The 13,559-nt window shown below is 41.7% G+C and overlaps 1 protein-coding gene across 5 annotated transcripts in view; it reads right to left on the bottom strand.

Annotated features, from left to right (window-relative positions):
- ncalda (neurocalcin delta a) overlaps nt 1–13,559 on the bottom strand; it is a 69,712-nt gene that overhangs the window by 28,609 nt on the left and 27,544 nt on the right. The window lies entirely within an intron of this gene.

Raw genomic sequence — 13,559 nt, 5'->3', positions numbered from 1 at the left:
GACAGACACAACTGGCCGTGTAGAAGTGTTTTGTGAAATCTAATAAAAGATGAGCTGAAGCTGAGCTGTAAGTGTTTACTGAAAGAATCCACTAAAGCTGTAGAACGTATTGCAGAGACAGTTGCTGGCAATACAAATGATTATGTCTATTTTTGACATGATGTCTATCATGGCAAGACCCATGACACATTAGACGAGAGGTAGAGAGAGTGCAGCAGTGCAGCTACAGCATCAGGAGAGCAGGGATCTAACTTTAAGAATGCCCCCGGGGAGCCAAACAAATCTAACTCTACTTCCTGTGGTCAAAGAGATAATATAGAAACAGGAAATGGCATCATGGAAAATAACAAACAGTAAAGGAAGTTACATCACAACCAAGTTCAGGGGTCGAGACAAACCCAGGGAACTGGGATGTGTCGAGTTGCGAAAACGTTCAGAATGTTAAAATGAATATATTATGAACAGATGTGAATGACATTTCAACATGCTTCATGAAATCTGTTGGTTATATTGCCAGTCTAGACGGTAGTCCCCATCACTTTAGCCCACATTACAGTAGTACAGTCTAGACGGTAGTCCCCATCACTTTAGCCCACATTACAGTAGTACAGTCTAGACGGTAGTCCCCATCACTTTAGCCCACATTACAGTAGCCACATGAACCCAAGCGTCCCTGTTTTGGGCATGTCATCAATAGGCAAACATTTGGCAAAGATCGGCGAAAATAGCAGTTCTACAAGCTCACGTGTTGCATTGCGATGCATATTGAGCTCATATTAGCCATTTTCAACAGATATTTGGAGGGGCAAAAAGAGGGGGCCAAATATAGACCTCTGGGGGACCTTGGTCAACAAAGTAAATAGAGTTTAAGTGGTTAAATAGATCACCGCTCATTATGGTTGGTGATATTGTAGAGAAAATTGTGATCACTGCTGATTTCACAGTATTGCATAGTATTGCAAGTCCAGTGGACTTTTGCATAATTTATTATTTTCCTCACAGATGCTTCAGGACTGAGATTTTGTGAAAAAACTAAGTAAAGCACTGAAATCGTAACTATAGCACTGAGATTAAAACAGTTCACAGACAGCATCTCTAATGCTTAGGCCGAAATCTCAATCTTCTGTGTCATGACTCCATTGGGAACAAAAGATAATGCATACAATCCAGTCTGTGATGTTTCTTTCTACCAACAAAGGTTACCAATTGACCTGAGGACATCCACCCGACCACTCCACATGAAAGATCATATGCACATTAATCAACAGTATTTCTGGGAAATCCACTGTGAGCTGTAGCGAGATATTCTCGGGGGAATTCACTTCCTACTTCTGGTTTGCAAACATGCAACAACCAGCAAGAACATCAGTGATTGGACTCATCTGTGTTCAGTGATGAATGCAATTATCGAGCTTGTGAAGTGCTGACTCCAATGCTAGATAGGTGATTGTGTGAGGTTGCTCTGACATGAAGGAAATCAATATTCAGTAATACCAATGTATTTTAGAAATTTTATACATTTGACTTATCGATAATGATGAAACAGTTTCTTATATGCATTGGGTTTACATTTCATCATCTTTCTTCTATGATGTCCTGTGGCTTTATAAGATATTTATGATAATTGGGTATTTTTCAAAGTTCAGTTTAAAAATCACACCCGTGTGAACTTTGTGAAGTGAGAGGCACCCACTGTGGCTGGCACATGATGCCATTGTTGAAAGCAAAATCCATAGACTTGGCTGCAACATGATGCCACAACAGTTATTTTTCTTTTCTCCAAACATTAAAGTCCATAGACTTGGTTTCCATATGATGTCAGTGATATATATATTTTTTTTCAACCATTAAAAGGCCATAGAATTGGCTGCCATATAACGTAATTTCTTAAACCAGACGTTGGAGAGGCTAGCACCCCTCAAAAAGCACTGCTGCATATATTACATGAGAAAGAAAGAAAACAGCCATGAAGAAACCGAGCCAATATCAACTGCAATTTACTGATCTTATGGCTTGGTACAAATTTTCATAACATAATGCTTCTGCTTCAGGAAAGAACTGCTCCCAAATATCACAGATGGCATTGGCAACTTCCTTGGCACTAAATCGCATTAATGTGGTGACTGAATATTCCTGAGGAGAACATTAATGACACCACATTGTGCTCTAAAGGAGTCTCACTGTGTTGGCTTTTATTATATCCTCTATCTGTCTTATGACAACTTCTCTAACTTCCCATCTGTGCATCAACTTGCTCGCACCCCTCCTCCTCCCTCTGCCCTTTCTACAACTCTTACAGTAATGACTACCTATCCACTGCCTGTCATCCCTTTTTCCTGCAACACTTCCCTCTAGCCCCGTTCAGATATACAAGATTTGCAGGCAATGTGTCAGCAGCATATTTGATTGTGTGAACGTGCACCGAATTTTGAGTGGCGGAAATGTTGTTTGGGCATCCATACTAGTCCCACTTTCAATATAAACATGCTCTCTCTCCCTCTCCGTCTCTCTGTCTGTTGGGTAGAGTAAGCATGCTTTTTAATAGTGAGAGAGAGAGGGAGACAGAGAGGGAGAGAGAGAGAGAGAGAGAGAGAGAGAGAGAGAGAGAGAGAGAGAATCACCATACAGGTGTAGCCACGTACTTATACTTAATTCTCTAATTAAGGGTCCTCTTAAAAAATAAGACTAAGGGAGTTGATATTTCAAGATCTGTTTGGACTGCTGCAAGAGCAACAGTCCACCTGTTAATAGGGACTTTAAGCAACGACGGCTACGGCAGTCGGCTCCGGCAACCGGAAATGGATCAGTGCTCGATACATAAACCTGCTCTCCATCGCAGCCCTTTCTACTACGGCAGGACCCACACTTACACGTAGTGTCTACAACGCCATGTCATAACCATGTTTATTGACATTATAGCTGTCATACATTTACACCAATTGCTCCATCACCTCTCTTATGCTGTGTAATGTGTTGATATGCTCTGAATGAAGAAATAACACTAATATTGATCACCTTCCTCTTTCCACTGCATGCTGATCACCTTCCTCTTTCCACTGCATGCTGACCATGTCCATTGTCCAGTGCATAAGAATTAAGCAAGATCGGCAAGTTAGCTGACGCGCGATGGGGTGTTTTAAAAAAAGTGTTTATGTTTGACACACGCTGCATAGACGCGTCACCATGGGAAGCAATGTCGTCGTCATAGCCGTCGTACTTCCGCCTAGCGGAGCCGTCCTGAAAACCGGCGTTGCTTAATTAAAGTCCCTAATATCCCCAGCTGTTAGCATCCATGTGATAATTTCCTCAGCAGAAACAATGGAATAAGTTGCAGTCGTCTGCCAGCCTGCAGATGGATGGATCATGGATGCAATATAATATATTGCATATTATGCAATATATAAGGGTGGGGCCCTTTCACCACAGTGTAGCCGCCCTATAACATCACGGAAGACTCACTTAACATCTTCTACGTTGCTTAAAGGAGAGTTACGCACAACACGTTTTTTTTACTGAATTCTGATGATAATGTATGTATGAACCCCTGTTAGTGGTGGAAAAAATAAAAATAAAAATATACAGGGCGCTGCGCCTTTAAGAAAAGTCTCAAACTGGTCAACCGACGTGGAGCGTATAGACGCGATAGATATAGCCACAACACTGTGGAGTTATTCCATACAACAACAGATGGAAAGAAAAATATATATTTTTTGCACGATTGAAGAAGAGATGTAGCGCTTGACCGGCCGTGCGGGTAAAACACTGAGGAACGCTCAGAATGGAAGGGTTTTTTTCTCGTTCATTTTCCAGTGATCAATGGATTATCATCATCATATTACGGTAAGAAAACGAGTTGGGTGAAACTCTCCTTTAATATCCCCCCCTCGGCGATTTGGAAAATATCCCATTCCGCATTGCTCTGCCCGTGAATCCATGCTCCCGAGTCTCGACTGGGAGCAACAGAACAGATGTAAACATTGAAGCACATGGACCTCAAATGTAAAATGCGTGGCAGCCAAGATCTATTGCAGAGTTAGTTAGAGTTTGGCTATAGCTTTGGGCGACTGAGGCCCCCTGCTCCCCCCGTGCGCGGTGCATCGCTTGCAGATCCTCCCATACATATGCCAGTGCTCATCACCAAATGCCAATAGTCTGCGTGCCTACTGTCATATCTCACGTGAGTAGTACTGTACTCAATCAGTCCGCCAAGAATGAGAATACCTCAAACTGTACAGGAAAATGTGAGAACTCCTCTCCTACTGCCTATGCTGGCAACTTACAGTACCGGTATGTTAATTAGTTTCCGGAAAATGTAACGGTATCCATATCTGAACATACTGTATCTGGCTTCTGTCTTCTTTGTTCCAGTGTTTCCTCTGGGTCTACTTCAACCATAGTGACCCCATTCTGGGCATTTCATAATAGGCCAACATGTGGCAAAAACAAGCTGACAAGCGGCGCATAGCAATGTGTTGCAATGCGTTGTGAGCTTGTCGGTCAACTATTTTCATTATGGAGAATTGGTTGTAGGAGGAAAAATAACAGGCATTTCACTTCATTACCTCCAACCCAAACCTTTACGCTGAGTGCCAAGAAGGGACGCATTGGGTCCCATTTTTATAGTTTTTGGCATGACCCGGCCGTGGATTGAACCCCAACCTCCCAATCTCAGGGCGGAAACACTCAAACTATTCTAAGCATTGTGAACATCCTACACTAACATACAGTATATAATAACTGAGTATTACACTTTAGTCCCGCATTCACTGTAGTCACTCATCTCACATTCTACATGCAGCTTCAAAAAATGCTGTTTCAAAAGGCGATATTGCCTTTAACCCATTTTGGACTGAGGTCGATAAAAATAAAAGTCTTCAAAAACCCATGTTTCTGTCAGACCCCCAGAATTATCTCTATTGGGCCACGGACCCCCATCTGAAATATATATTCAAAGATTTGCCTCACATTTTCACGACTTTTCAAAAATATTATTTTTGAAAAGTTTTTCAATAGCTAAATTATAACATAATGCTTAAAACACCAACAGGAGTTCCCGCCCAAAATGGATTAATGCCTTCTGAGTGACTTTCAAGTGACAGTTCAGTGAAAGCACAGCACTCTGAGGCATGCATGCTGACTACCAAAAACCTAAGTGCGTCTGACATACGCTCACAGCTGACACGCAATAACTTGCAATCATGCCAATGGGAAATTGTTCATACACTGTGTTGTGTGAATGTGAATTACACAATACAATTCGTAACAGTAACAGGGCATGTGTTTCAGCTACTGCTCAGGCTAAAAAAGACAAACAGGAATGCTCAAAATAGTGTCAACATGGAATTTACACCTGTTATGTACAGTAGAAATCTCAAATCAGAATCTTGCACTTGAAGGAGCACAACAGGCCGCCTGGGTGACGGCAGACTGCTGGGCGAGCACTGGCCATATATTGGCCATTTATTGACTATGGGGAAGGGCCCCTGGCGATGTTGTCTACGTCGTGACTACATATATGGCCCACCGCTCAGACTGCCTACCTGCACACACACACACACACACACACACACACACACACACACACACTGTTGTTGTGTGTGCATTGCACTATGGAGCCTAAACATAAAACATCTGTTCCCCACTGTTCCCACAGTCCATTGCATGGGAATCTATAGTCTGAGACAATCTATAAAAAAGAGCCGAGAACTATCCCTGTGTCTTTGTGTGACTCTATAATCCAAGACAATCCCTTAAAAATCCATGGGGTTGGGGCTCGGTTGGGCAAACTCTGACCCCTGAACAAAGAAGGTCATTGGAGGATGACAAGAGGCTGGTCAGCCAGCTGTCCCTGTCCCCCTTGCCCACCCTTTCACCAACGTATGCAACAAATGTTTGCCTTCTTTTTTGAAGAGCCAATGTCAGACTTGTATAATACAATTTCCAATTATACATTGTACAATATCGCCTCCTTACACAATTTATAGGTTGATATACAGTACCATGGGATCCTCCTGAATATTCTTCTTATGGGAAGTATCATTACAAAAACTTATATAACAAGGATTCCTCCCAACACATGTTTTTAATAGGAGGAGTAATCTTCAATGATTCATTCAGTGAGGTGGAGACCAGTGCTCTGAGGTGGACAGTGCAGTGAATCTAATGTACAGTCTACTATTGGACTATCTCCTTCACCACGTTCATGATATTTAATGTACAGTCTACTATTGGACTATCTCCTTCACCACGTTCATGCTATTTAATGTACAGTCTACTATTGGACTATCTCCTTCACCACGTTCATGATATTTAATGTACAGTCTACTATTGGACTATCTCCTTCACCACGTTCATGATATTTAATGTACAGTCTACTATTGGACTATCTCCTTCACCACGTTCATGATATTTAATGTACAGTCTACTATTGGACTATCTCCTTCACCACGTTCATGATATTTAATGTACAGTCTACTATTGGACTATCTCCTTCACCACGTTCATGCTATTTAATGTACAGTCTACTATTGGACTATCTCCTTCACCACGTTCATGCTATTTAATGTACAGTCTACTATTGGACTATCTCCTTAACCACTTTCATGATATTTTGGGTACTAATGTACTAATTATATTATTTCCAAATATTATTTTTCCAAACAATTAATTATTATTGTTATTATTATTCTTTTTGCATTTCAAAAATAGAAGATCTACAAGCGTACAATGCACCTCAACACGTGACAATGCATCCCTCCCACTGTAGAGCCTAAACATAAAACATCTGTGGTTAAGAACATAGTAGCCCAATAGCTGAGCGGTGAGGATATATAAATAATGATCTATATAGTATAATGTATGTATTATGTATAATGTATAATGTATATAGTATAATGATATAATGAGGACATAGTATAATGATTATTATCGGGACTTGACATTAACTTTTTGAGGCACTTGTCCGTCAGTTAACAGAAGTCCATCGATCGGCATACATACATTGCTGTTTGCTGAATAGTGTATCGTTTTTAAATTCATATTCTTAGCACAAAGAAAGACGTGATTATGGCCAGAAGCCGTTTAAAATAAATAAAGTGGCGTAGGGTAGTTTTTCCCTTTGAAAGTAAAGAAATACAGACTATATAATGTCAAGCCCTGATTATGCTTCATTTTGCTCTGCTAAACGGTAACTGATAAGTCATTGTCTACAAGATTTTTTTCCCCCTACAGGTCTGTGGATTCCCACGGCACGGCAATCATTATGCTAAAATATGTTAAACTATGTTTAACTGAAAAATAAATCAATGGGTCTACATTTACATGAATCTACATTACTCAGGGGTCCAGCAACCAGGTCTTTAGGATCGACTGGTCGATCCTAAGGGTCATTTTGGATGCAATTTTAAAACCCAGACAAAACACCCATTCATATCGTCCACCGTCCAATCACATAGGCTTTCTGGTTTGAATGTGAACCCAAGCAAATCATATCAGGGGACTTTAGCATAGGAATGACTATGGCAGCATGTCAATGGTCAGCTGTCTGTTACCCGTCGAGTCCCAGGTTACTACTGCTACTTTTATATAACTACTTTTCAAAATTCAACCACAGCTAACGAGACGAGACAACAGTATTGAGAATGAGTGTGGGAAGAGATGCCAAGAGACAAAAAACATTCAATGTCCCTCTAGGAATGGGAAGAGAATATTGTTTTCATGATGAATGAATTCGTCTAATCTGCAAATACTGTGCAGCAATGAAGAATAAAGAAAACGTAGAACTTCAAGGACAATTTCTGACAAACCATAAATCTTTTGACAAGACGATGAAAAGGCCCTCAGCTCTAAACTCGGTAGAATCTGCACCTGGCTCGCTGATAAACTATCTTTACACGTGGGAAAAACTGAATCCATTCTCTTTGGATCAAATAACAATCTCAGCTAGGCAGGTGACTTAATGTCAGAGAGAGTTCAACAAACCATGTGCAACCCAGACTCGGCACAGACAAGGGACTAAATTAATTTCGCTCCTATGCCACCAAAATGTGGAGCGCCCTACCAACAGTCATTAAGACATGTGAATACCTTGACTCCTTAAAAACCACTCTCAAAGGGCACCTGCGGACGGTTGAAATTCAAAACTGGCTACAAACTCGCAATGAGTCAAAACCTCGATGTGACGCATTGTGAGCTCAGCTTGTACAGTATAACAGCGATTCTTGGTGATTTTCTAAGATTTGGTGTGTTGAGGGGGAAAAAAGAGGTGGCCAAGTACAGACCCCTGGGCGACCCCTGAACGGAAAGTATAGGGGTTAAAGTTGTTAAACAACACAAAAGGTAAGGACATGTACCGAGTGTTTATTAGTGTTTAGTCTGTCACCAAAACTGAACTTTCCCTGCTCAAACCTGTTTCCATAACAATGCACCGCCCATAAATCACTGATTTCCACCTGTATCTCCACTACACATCATTCACCAAGCACCGTGCAGGATGAGAATACTCAATATGAGGGATGTGATGGATGTTGCCGTTACGGTCCTGTACACTGTACTCCAGTCAGCCAAGTAAAAGTGCTAACAGTGACAGATGTGTTTCTATTACCACCGCGCTCTGACCACTCTGGTGCATTGTCCTATATATAAAACCTTCACACTGATGAAGTCTGGATAGACGAAACACCCCGTGTCATCTGACCTGAGGCATATGGAACAATAAAAGAAGAAATCTGTTATTTCTGAGTGCGACCCTTGTCTTTATGATTTGTTGAACAGTGACAGATGACCACCTTGTTGCCTCTTTGAGAATTGCATCCAGCGGCAACCAACCTGACATTAATGGACTGGCAGTGTTCCAGGTGCCAGCACTAAGGGCGAGACCACAGAAGACAATTACTGTATGTGTTGCTGCAGCAACAGCTGTGAGAGTGGATTTAATTATCTTTCTGCAGACTGATTATTTTCTTCTTCCTCATTTTAGACTGAAAACCTGCTTTGATTTTTTTATTTAATTGTTTTTAAGAATAACGGACCATCCTCACCATAACTAGAATGATATAACAACATGTTGAACATGTTGATGAATTCTGATTGTTCCTATCGTTCAACAAATCACTCACTGACAGCAATCCCAAGGATATTGTTCAGTGGACTCACTCAACGTTGTTGAGTGAGTCCACTTGACTTGAGTGAGAATGATTGCTATAAAATTGTAATATATTTATAGTTCTTGGCGTGGACAGTCCTTAACAGTGCGATATATTTATTCTGTGGCGTTATGCTGTCAAATAAATATATTTATAATAACTGATAAGCTGTCTTCTTTCTTTGTTAATCTTGAATTTTATATCCACATTTTTACTTTTGCTGCATTAAATGAAGTGCTATCATCAGAATTTAAAAAGTTCCATAAATCATTTTTGCCCTATTGTTCGATATGCCCCCGCTAGTCAGAAGACAATAGACGTATTATATTTTTGCATTATTCGAATTAGCAGATGGAAAAGCACTGGTGAGTGTGATTTTTAATATGTGGTAGATCTCGCTAGCCCCAGATCTCTGAAAATGTTCACCATTTGTGATTTGTCCAACAATGAAGCATTTAATTAATGTGAATGGATGATAATTATATCTATTAAAGAAATAATAGATAATAACAGGGTCTTCAACGTTTTTCAGCCCAAGGACTCCCTAGCTGAGTTGGACATTACGCAGGGACCCCCACTGCATATTGTATTACATTAAATTAAATAGTCATACTGTAGACTTGTTTGCCAGGACTATCATCAGTGTATGTTTGATTCATGTTAATGTGTATTTTCAGACATTTAACCACTTAAACAGTCAATTCTTACTTGACCTTTCACTCTGCTCTCGTTTTCCCTATGCACCAAACCTCTTTACCGAAAATAGCAGATCTACAAGCTTATAGATCTGCTATTTTTGGCTAAAGTTCTTTATCTATGAGAATAGGGGCAAATTTCCTATCACACAGAGATCACATCTCACTCTTTTCTCTCCGTCTCTCTAATAATGCTGGGTTTGGTTCTTCATCTCTCTTTCCTGTCCCCGGACACCCTCTCCCTCCACATCTCTCTCAGAGTCTAACCATAAATCAGCAGTTACATAAACTGCCTTCAACTTAGTTTCCATCAGTGTTACATGAGACTTGTTTTAGTGCAACACAGGATGTCATAGAACCATTAGGCTCATATTATGGTTCACCTGAACTAAACGAAGAGTGTGTTCCTGTGGGGACCAGATGAGGACAAAAGGAGTAGGGCATTGGTTTTAAACCAGTGGTCCTTGAAGGGATTCCAGGTGGTCCCCAGCTAAATGATGGAGAGTTGATATTACCCAATTGACCCTTGTAGGTCTTGTTAAACATCTACATTACTTAATTTTCAAGAAGTGCACACAATTAGAGAATGTAGAAGAATTGTTATTTTGATCAATGTTATCCTGATAGCTCTCCTATGGTACCACATCAATAAAGCATGGAATTGTGGACAAAATCGTATCCGGCAACAACAACAAAGTATTGTACGTTTTGGGTCTGAGAGGCTAAATCTCATCAAATGGTGGTCCGCGGGTCCATGCCCAAATATAAATAATGGACCTTGATGTGATCTCTAGGTTGTCCTCAGACATGCAGCCCTCCATCGTTGCTTCCAGCCATCCCAGTTCTCCATACAGATCTGCCCAGCTCGTTGGTGCTTTGCACTCCTGCGTCTTTCTTGAGTACATCCTCATATGTTAAAGGTGTAGTGAAACGGAAATGGTGGGCATTTTATATAGAAGTTTCAGCTTCTGGCTCTGAAGTTTCTGAACCAATCAGAGCGCTGCATCCCTCCAGGCTATGGGTCCTATAGGTCCGTCTCATGCACAGTGGTTTGTTTACAAAGTGACAGAGAGACGGCAGAAAAGCCAGGTTTTCTTTTCCTAACCTGTACACAACCTATTTTAGTGTGATGATTAGGTTGAAAACCTAATTGGATGTCATCTTGAATTGGATTAAAAACGGAGGATTTCTGTAATCAGTAGCACCTGTGTTTCGACGGACGCGCAGATATGGGAATCAAACAGCTGAGCTTCATTTTTATTGGCTTTTAATGATGTGGGCCTCGACACGTCATCACACAGAACGTTTTCGTTTTCAGGAAGTAATTTAAAAAATAGTTTTATGGACTTTTGATATAAAAACACACAGAAATGAGATTTTTTTTTGGCATCCATTGTTAGATATGCCCATATGATGACCACGGATATGGTCTAAAAGTGTGAAAACCGTATTTTTCATTTCAGTGGGGTACAATAGCTATTCACCAGCTCAGTGGTTAGAGTGTCCGCTCTGAGACTGGGAGGTCGGGGTTCAATACCTGGCCGTGTCATACCAAAGACTCTAAAAATGGGACCCAGTGCCTCCCTGCTTGACACTCAGCATCAAGGGTTGGATTGGGCGTAAGTCCCTGCGACATACTAGCGTCATGTCCAGGGGGTGTACTTGTACATCAAGCTACCTCACGCTACAGAAACAGGAGATAGGCTTCTGCCCTATGGGCCTCATGGCGATTTTCTCGTTTCAGCACAGATTGTGTTAATGTGGGACGTCCTCGTAACCGGTGCCCGTGTGTTGGTTCCCACAGCACTAGTTTGCTGGCTGGCAGCTCTTGGTGTCTTTGGCAGTGTCCTGCTAGTCTCATTCTCCTGGCTGCTATTTTCTGGCTCAACCTTGGCATTCCATCATACAGGTTCTTGTTGGTAACATGTGTACTCTTGCTGATGTTGTGAAGTACTGCATGAAGAATTCTGGTGTAGCACCGATCTAGAGACTTCTGCAGGGTTGGCATTCCCTGCTGTACAGGAGAACAGACTCTACCGTTGCATAGAAGAAGCGTGGTTTGGCGGAGGAGGTTGGAGTTTCGTACACTGGCCATGCCGTTCAGGGCCCTCCATGCAAGTGCCTTCCTAACTTTGAATTAGTTCTGTTGAATTGACCCATGAGCCATTACCCATGATATGAAAAGGGTTGAAAACCACTGGAGTAGGCGATTGAGGAGATGTATGCTTTTCAAGAGGTTACTTTAGGGTAAGAGCTTAGTTAGAATCAATGTTAGGTTAAAAGGCTATGGTTAGGAGCAGTGGGACATACTGTAAGGTTAAAGGCTCGATAGGTGATACAAATGTAAAACAAAAGCAATGGGCACGTTCTTGACTGTTGATAGAGGGACCAACACTATAAACAATGAGCCAAGGGCTGCAATAGGCAATATTTGAACTCTGGCAGTTAAAAGTACTGCCGAAGCAGACAACCCGCAACACTCCAGGTTAGAGAAAGAATGTTTCTTATAGGAGCAAGGCTCGATGATACATGATGCAAATGAACATGCCAGCACTCAATTATGCCCTTTTGACATGATTTTATTTACATCTGACGAGCAGACAGCGTACGCGTTTTGGCCTAGTTGGCCTTCCTCAGCGTTGCCAACAACGATGAGGATGTGAAAAGGACATGTTGAGTGCTGGCATTCTCTTCGTTCTAACATGAGAATTAGCCACAGCAGTATAGCAGTGGTACGTATAACATACAGTACAAAGACATAACGTACAAGTATGTTTATGTGTGTGGATATAATAAGCTTGGAAAGAAAACAACAGCAAGCAAGACAAGTTTGAACTTTGTGACCTGAAATCACGAATAGATATTGCAGAACTCAACATGCCTTTGTAAATTGCCCAGCACTGGCTGCACTAATTAGTCTCAAAAAGGTGTTGTGTAAAAAGCCATGCATCACTGGACTGTTTCACAGCAAACACATCCAGAGACACTGCCACACACGTCCACCCACTTGCACAACCACACATACATACAAGCCTGCCTGACTTATAAATAACCGATCTAAAAGCTCAAAATGCGGTGCACTGTGACACATCGTGAGCTTGTAGATCAGCTATTTACGGTGCAAAAACACACGCACAACTAAATATAAAACAGGCATAGCACACGCACACACACACGCACACACGCACACACACACACACACACGCACACACACACACACACACACACACACACACACACACACACACACACACATTACACAGGAACGTCACCACACACACACACACACACACACACACACACACACACACACACACACATTACACAGGAACGTCACCACACACACACACACGTGCGCATGTGTAACTGTCGCTCATGCATTTCTCTATCTGGAACCACAGTCTCTCTCTCTATCACACTGTCTTTCTCTCTCGCACACAGACACTGAGACACCCGCCCACATCCACTCACCTGGGGCCACAAACTGCTGCACACATCAGTACATACACAAACACAGACAGACACATCTGCAGGTGTACAGCTACTCTGTCAGTGCTGCTTCTGGCTGTATTAACAGCAGAGGAGAGAAAGGACAATGGCAGCAGCAGAGCTAATCACCTCCTACACATGATGGGAGATCATGCGTGTGTACTGTGCGCACACACACACACACGCACACACACACACACACACACACACACACACACACACACACACACAG

Source organism: Protomyctophum bolini (assembly GCF_963924005.1).
Source record: "Protomyctophum bolini genome assembly, chromosome: 7".
Lineage (NCBI taxonomy): Eukaryota > Metazoa > Chordata > Actinopteri > Myctophiformes > Myctophidae > Protomyctophum > Protomyctophum bolini.
Note: the sequence above shows the minus strand (reverse complement) of the source record. Positions and strands in the feature narration are given on the sequence as shown.